Below are 8,552 nucleotides of genomic sequence, written 5' to 3'. Positions count from 1 at the left end.
CATCCATCTATTTTTTATATGCTGCCTTTTGGTCAACAATTGGATGGGCTAGAAGTAGAGGGATATCCTGGCCTATAACATAGCTAAGATTTTCAAAACTTAAAAAGATTTTCAAGTTTCTTAGGTAATCTTTGTAATTCAAACCAATTATACGGTTGGTTTTGAGTATACGGATGAGAGGATTGGAGGCAGACATTTCTTAGCAGAGAGAAAAAGATTCTAGTTAGACTTTTATATGTGACTTAATTTATTTTAAAAATTTTATTTTAAAAATAAACTTAACTCTCACTATTTCTTTGAATCTCCCATACTCCTCAGGTGGAGAAATAAAAATTTCTTCATGATTAGAATTTCAAGTGGGTACTGTGGTCCTATCGATTGGTACACCACCTCATGTGATAATTATTGAGATGTATCAATCAATGAGTAGATAACTCTTATCCAATACTTTTCAAGCATCTTACAATAATCTTAGGTCTCTAAGTTCTGTAGGTCTCACTTGATAGTTATTGATCTCATTCTTTAGTTAAGTAAGACCTATCATTTTTACGTGAGTGAGTTATTATTGGTTTCCTCATCTTATAGTTATTGGATCCAACCCCATCTCCACCCCATAACATTTCATGTTAATAAAATGATTGCACTTTTTTGATGCAACTGAACCACTTTATTCAGTCAAGCACAATCAACATTAGTAGAGCCCCCACACATCTACAATGACAGAAGATCGCTCAACTTAATATTTATGAGGAGATTTAATTTAGATCTTTTTATTTTTAATTATTTATTTACATCCAATGTAAATCATAATTTCAATGGATCTACTTGAGAGATCCTGGCTTGGTTCATCAAGATCAGACTCATGGTACAAAGCAATATAGTGAACTCAATACTAAGTATCCCAAAATAGAAGTTAATCAACCAAATTATTCAGGTAAGTACAAGATTGGTGGGAGGCTTTCCATACCTTTAGCAACGATCCTAATTAAGTAACCATCATTCTTTAAAGTATTTTTTTTAGACACCAATAGGTCAACCAATTCCAAATCGGGCTTGGTTTTTGGTTTCCAATACCATAGATTGCAAGATTGCAACCATCTTGATTTGTATTCATGATACAACCCCACTTGAAGAGTTGTAGTGATTCAAGGAGATTACTATATGTATCCATAAAAAATACTTTCATCAATATCTCATATTCAAAACAAAACATATTTTATTCCATCTATGAAAAAATACTTTCATGATGTATTTACCTTATCAATCACATTCCATCCTAGGACAACCTTTCAACATAACGGTCTTCACCATTATGTTAGGATAACCTTATATCAGGATGAACTTTGATCGATTCACTTACTTAAATAAAATAGATTTTATTTAAACTTTTTATCCTATGACAACTTTTTAATATAATAGTCTTCATCGTTGTGCTAAGGCAATCTTATGTCAGGATGAACTTAAATTGATTCACTTAAATAAAATAGAATTTATTTAAACTTGAATCCTTTTCTTATGTACGGAGGTGGCTCTGATACTACTATTAAAAAAATTTTCAATTTTTCATACATACTTTTAATTAATTTCATTAATTAAAGCTTTATACTTCAATAAATATGAGAAAGATTGGAAAACAAAATAGATCTAATCTATTTAAATCAAAGCTGCAAAAACTTAAAGAACTCTCAAATCCTTTTATGAACAAAACTCCAAGATCTGATCTCTAGAGTTTTATTAGAGAAGACATCCATCCCAAAAATCTCAATGTAACATAAGTAAAGGATTCATGAATCAACATAAAGAAAAAAAATACTCTTTTTTATTCCATATCTTTGTGCGGGTAGATGATCTACGTGACTGATAATCATGGTAAGGTTCTCTTCTAGCCACGCATATGCTTGGCCTCTCTGAGTATCCACATAGAGGATGAGGGCTGATCAATAACTCCTTGGCTCCTCGAGGTGCTAGCTCCCGTGCAGAGTCTTTGCTTGATAGAGAAAAAGTTCTCAACTCCTTAAGAACTGCAGTAGGACCAAAGCATCTTCAAGATCTTCCTTGTTGAAATTTCAATACACAAGAGAAGGATGAAGAAGGGCTTTAGGGTGTGGAGGAGGAGGAGAGAGGGTGGGAAGGCAACCAAAGGGCAAGGGAAGATCATGTAAAACCCTTGGGGTGGCCACTTATTTATAGGCATACAAACCCTAGGGCTCCTCAAGAGTCTAAAGCCAAGAGAACTCTTTTTGAGTAGAGTCCTGACAGTCAGGAACTCTTTATGGCTGCCGCCCCTTCCCTTGCATCTTCCTTTTATGGCCTAAATGGGGCACCTAGGGTTTTCATGAAACCCTAGTGTGCCACCCCATATAAGAGAGGGTCAAAGTTATCGTAATTGGTCCTTTATGTGGTGCTTAGGGTTTCATTCAAGAAATCCTAAGATGTGGACCCTGTTGACTTTGTCAAAACTAACTCCAAATAGATTAGGGAGGCTAGGTTCAGGTGTCATACACCTGATGCATCCAAATCCTTTTGGGTGTATGTGACTTAAGTCCAAAACTTGATCCAAATTTAATTGAACCTGTTGGGTATAAAATCCCCCCAGCCGAAGTTCGTAAAAGGCCGACCCTCCTAGGGCTCTTCCAGCTTCCGACCTTATGCGGTGTCTTTCTGAACTCTCCCGACTATCCGAGCTTCCATAATACCATCCGGACTTCTCCAGCGGTCGACCTCCCATAGTGTCCTCCAGATTCTCCCAACGGACGAACTCCTATCATACCATTCGGACTTCTCCAATAATGAGCTCCCCCATTCATATACCGGACTGCTCCAAATGCTCCCTGAGCTTCATTATCAGCCGACTTTCTACAGTGATGGGCTACCCTCTGAATCTCTTCCAGACTTCTTCCTGCCACGAGCGACTTTACTCCGAACTTCTTTCGAACTTCATCAATGTCCGAGCTTTTTCAACAGCAAGACTTCTACAGTAACCAGACTCCATCCAAATTTCTACAACCATCGACCGCCTTCTAGATTTCATCCGAGCTCCTACAAGAGCCGGATCCCAATCGAACTTCTACAGCAAATGGATCCCAGACAAATTTCTACAACAGACGGGCTCCACCAGCCGGATCTCTACTCCGAACTTCTATTGCAAGCGGACTTCATCCGAGCTTCTATAATAAGAAGTCTCCATCCGAGCTTCCATGGCAACCGATCTTCGTCCGAGCTTCTACAATAAGAATTCTCCATCCGAGCTTCCATGGCAACCGATCTTCGTCCGAACTTCTATAATAAGCGGACTCCTTTCAGACTCCTATAAGAGCCGGACTCTGTCCGAACTTCTACAACAGAATTGAATCCCGAACTCCTCCAATGTTCGACCTTCTCCAGTGTCCTCAAGACTCCTCCGATGGACGAACCTCCACAGCACCATCCGAACTTCACTGTCGAACGACCCTCTGTCAGATTTCTCATGAAATCGAACCTCTCCGACGGATAATCTTCAGACGAGCTTCCACATCAGACAAATTTCGGACAAACTTCTTTAGCAATCGGACTCCTACCAGACTTCTCCAATAGAAAGTCCCCGTCCGAGCTTCTACAGCAGATGACTTCTGCCTGCAGTATCAGCACCCAAGGCACCCGACAACAGTGGACTCGTCAGCAATTTCAGAAACATCCGAACTTCTCTTAGATTGCTGAGACAAAGAGTCATTCCGCTCCATCAAATGTCCCAGCCGAGCTTCAACCGTCAGGCCCAAACTCTCTGGCAAGTTGCGACAATGGATACTACCCCACTCCACCCTCTGTAACAGATCCCACATGGCCCTACTACTCTCTAGCAAGTCGCTACAACGGACACCACTCCACTCTTCATAACAAACTCCATGTGACTCTGAACGGCCCACTGACGCCACTACTCTTCGTAACAAATTCCGCGTGGCCCCTAACGGCCCACTACCAGGCAGTTACGGACGTCGCTATCAATCAGTTACGCTCTTTCGTCTATAAAAGAGACCCCCAGATACGTTCTTCTCTAAGCTCTAAACTCTATCTCAAAACTCTGCTAAAATTTCATTCAAGTGCTCCATTTCTGTTGAAGCAGAGTACTGACTTGAGCGTCGGAGGGTCTTATCGGAGTACCCCCAACTCTAATTTAGACTTTCTTTGCAGGTCCCGACGATGGCCGCAATCCTCTCGACTCCAGCTTCTCCGACGTCGGCGAAATTCTGCACCAACAGAATCAAATTTCTATTTAATTCAACTTGAATTCAGCCATAATTAATTTGATCTAATCAAATGAAGATGTACAATATTTATATATTAGTCCTCCTTAAACTTACTAACCTTTAGCAATTAAGTCCTTGCTACTTGTAACAATTATAAGTTAATTTAATTTATCAATCACATTGATAATTTTGGATCCAACCATCTGATCAATCTCAAACTCCTTATGTGTGTGACCTCATAGGTTCTATTCTGTTTGGTAGTAAGTTATGTTGTGATCTTCATTACAACATCATTGAAATTTTTTTCAATAGATTGAAATATTTTCAATTCTTTCCAACAAAGAATCATTTGATCATTTATATAATTCTCTGTAGACTCCATAATCCATCAGTAATACCTAGCAGCATATGGTAGCAGGCCAGTAGAATAGAATGGAATGAATCTCTAGGTACAGTTGGTATGTAATACAGTCCTTCTATCATAGGTTCTGACAAGATGGAGGTCATGAATTACTGATCAAACCATATCATTTGTCATATGTAAAATTTATTCGGTTTAAGTTTCTGATGTGAAGTATGTGGAAACTCTTTTTCACTATTTATAATGTTCAAACTAAGATCTTCTGAATTTAGTCTTATAAATCATATATGACCATCTTTCTTATCAATCAAGGATGATAGATTTCATCTTAGTGTGCATCCTATTCCCATAATAAACCTACGATAGTCAATATGCACTGCAAGAATTCATATGACTGAGACCAAGATATGTACAGTCAAATTATAACAGCCTTATTGTGAACAATCGAAATACCTCAGGTCAAAGGACTAGTCACACAATTGTAGCATCGAATAAGTCACTAATGAGTGGATAACAATCCAAGTGACTTCTTATAATTTGCACGCTCGGTATCCTTATTCTATAATAACCACCTGCACTCTCACTCCAGTATCTCCACACAGTAGACTCGAGATCGTCTATCTAAAAAGAAGTGATCATGCACCAATCTTATCAGATCAATCATCATCTCCATGATGATGCATTGATCGGGAGCAATTTGATAATTAATCATTAATGACACATACCTCAAATTTTTAACTCTTGAGAATATGTATCATTATCTTATTAATTCTTTAGATGATTTATGGATACAATAACATAACATGAATGGAAAAATAATTTTTTTATTGATTTGAATAATTCAAATTATAAAATTATGCTCCTAGAAAGTTTATATATATCAGTCTAATTGGCTTCTAGGGCATACATCTAACAATATTCAGCTTAACACTTATCAAATTTCTAAAGTATATCATTAATCATGTTAGACATGAAACTGTATAGATCTCTTTTTGCTTCCAACAAATGAGTATGAATCTTCCATACCCCTTTGAAGTAAATATTAGAAGTTGGATATTTAGTATCAGAAAACATCTATATTACTTCATAAAATACTTTTAAGAATCTATGAAGTATGCATACTTTTTTCATTCCTTTTCAAAACTACAAACTTAAAATTTTTATCTCTTTATGTCCGATGTTGTAATACATTTTTAAAATAAAGTGCATGATCAAGCATCAAATATGTTGAATTCCATCTCACATAGATATCACAATGCAATTTCTTCTCTATATTCAATTAGAAACTCTTAGTAGCAATTTCATAAAACTTTTTTTTCTGAGGAACTAATTTTTTAATGTACTTGATTATATTGTGAATTTTAGTAGTCATATCTTCAATAATGTTTAAACCATATTGCATAATGAGATTTAAAATATGGTCATAACGACAAATTTAAAAAAAATTATCATCACGTAGTAAAGAGTTTTTTGTAAGAAATTGATATTTGAGAAAGTTAGCCATAGAATTATTATAAGATGCATTGTCCATTGTAATGCTAAAAATTTTATTGTCTATTTTTCATTGAGTCAAGCATAATGCTACTTCATCTGCTATAAGATAGCTCATCAAAAAGAGGAGTCAGGATCCTAAAATGGATATTCTCTTTTGCAATTTCAATCACTATCAACCTAAAGAATGGTGATACAAATATATTCATCAATTGTGTGCTCAAATTTTTAATTATCAGAAGTCAAACAAATTCTACCATGAGTTTTCATCTACTCTTTCTGGACAAGTTATCTCTCTTTTATATGATTGGAGAATAAATCTTTTCTTGTAATATGCCTACTTATATTTTTAAATTTTGGATAGTTCATAGATATAAAGTACCTAAAGGTAGGATCCTCTATAATGGTAAAAGGATATCTTCTGGCCATCAAAAAAATGATAAGTGATTTACAAGACTCATCATGATCAAATTTATGAACTTTTACTAATGTGCTTCCATTAGCAAAAGTATGAGCTTTAAGCATATCTTGCCTAATATATATATATATATATATTTAGGATATCTTTTTATATGATACAACAAATGAAAAGTTTCTTTGTTAGAACTAGCTGCAAATAACCTCTTACAATACTTGCATTTGGCATTCATTTCATTATTTTCTATAATCCTCTCCATGTTCTCCCACACTTTATAATTTAACTTCCAACACTTAGGACTATCATACTCATTATATCAATTTTGTACATTCATACTAACTGATGCACTAGCATTGGCCATTGACATTTGAAGTTTTGTGTTGCATAATATTTAAAAAAAAATAGTAAGAAATATAATAAAGTGGAAGAACAAATAGCTCCTAGACCAACCCCCCCCCCAAAAAAAATAGTTAAGATAAATTTAGTTCCTAATGATTTTACACTATATTCAGATCAGTATCACCCATCATCATTGTATCCTAATAAGGGTTGGAAAGCAAGGCAAGAGCAACAAGAAGACTCAAAAGATGCAGTCTTTATTCTAATAAGGATCATTGAAATCATCCAATTCTAAATTTTCTTCATAGTCTCAAAAGATTTTATAATAGTTAAAGTGAGCCACACAATTTGACAAGCAAACCTCTAGCATGATCCAAGAAAAAAATATAAATTTTTATGAAAATAAATAATCTTTAATATGTCAGTCACATAAAATCAAATTATCACTAAAAGGTTCAAAGTGATGGTTCAATAAAATAATTTTATATCCAAATCTCAAAATCAAAATCTATCAAAGCAATGTAATTGACATATGATATTCCAAGCAGATTCTTAAGAAAGAAAGTTCTAGACTCATCTATCAGCTAGTTAATTGGCACATAATATTCCAAGTAGATTCTCAAGAGCAATCTTAATGTTTTGGTATCAAAATAATTAATCTAGCTTACCTGTCGGAGCTGACATCACTGGGTGAGAGAAGATGGGGAGGATGTCAGGGCCCAAGAGGTAGGGAGGAGGTGGGAAGAGGAGGTAGGGAGGTGCAAAGGTGCGAGGAGGAGGCATAGAGGCACGAGGAGAAGGCACAGTGGTAGGGAGAAAAAGCCCTAGCCCTAGCATAGTTGGGAAGAGCTGAGCACACCGAGGAAGATGGGATGATTGAGGAGGAGATGGGGAGACTAGAAAAGGAAGGGAGCTGTCGAGCACACCAAAGAAAGCATGTCTGGCGAGAAGATGGTAGAATGGAGGAGAGGCCCTAGGCATTTCATGATGGAATCAGGGATGCAAGTGGGGAGGCGGTGCTCAAGCATGAGGCGGTAGTCAAAGGCGATGATGATGGTGCGCAGCTCAGTAGCAAGATGAAGGTGACAGTTGTGGAAGTTGGACCAAGTATTTGAGCCGGCCTTCGTGGAAGTAGTAGAAGATAGAGAGATTGGGGTCGTCGGTGGGGAGGCGGTGGCGGGGCTTGCAGAGGTGGAGGTGGAGGTCGTAGGTGGTTTCAAACTAGGTATCCTTCTAGTCTTCCACTCAATGATGCTGGCATCGCAAATGAGAACGGGGTGGCTGGAGTTGGGGAATTGGAGATTAGAATTGAGAGAGTCGAGAAGAAGAGGAATAGGAATTGGGTTATGAACTTACGACCTATGGATATTTAGAATTTGGATCGGATTGAGAGGAATATGGATCCAGGTTGGATCAACATAAATTCGAACTTGGGTTGTTTCAAAATTCATGCTTGATTTTTAAACCTGGCCTGACCCGTTGGGTTAAAAATCATATCCCAAGCCCATTTTAAGGGGACCGAGCTCGGGTAGGTTAGTGGGTGGTTCAGATTTTGAGCAGATCTAGTAATCACCTATATACCCCATTATCAAAATAAAAATTTTATTTGTTATTCTACGTCATTATTTATATGCCACATTATCATCAATCTACCGTATAATCAGCCACATACTCGTTAGTTGATGCTAGATGGAACTTTCGATGAGCGAAAGTAGCCAAA

The sequence above is a fragment of the Elaeis guineensis genome, chromosome 7, assembly GCF_000442705.2.
Source record: "Elaeis guineensis isolate ETL-2024a chromosome 7, EG11, whole genome shotgun sequence".
In the NCBI taxonomy this organism is placed as follows: Eukaryota; Viridiplantae; Streptophyta; class Magnoliopsida; order Arecales; family Arecaceae; genus Elaeis; species Elaeis guineensis.
Note: the sequence above shows the minus strand (reverse complement) of the source record.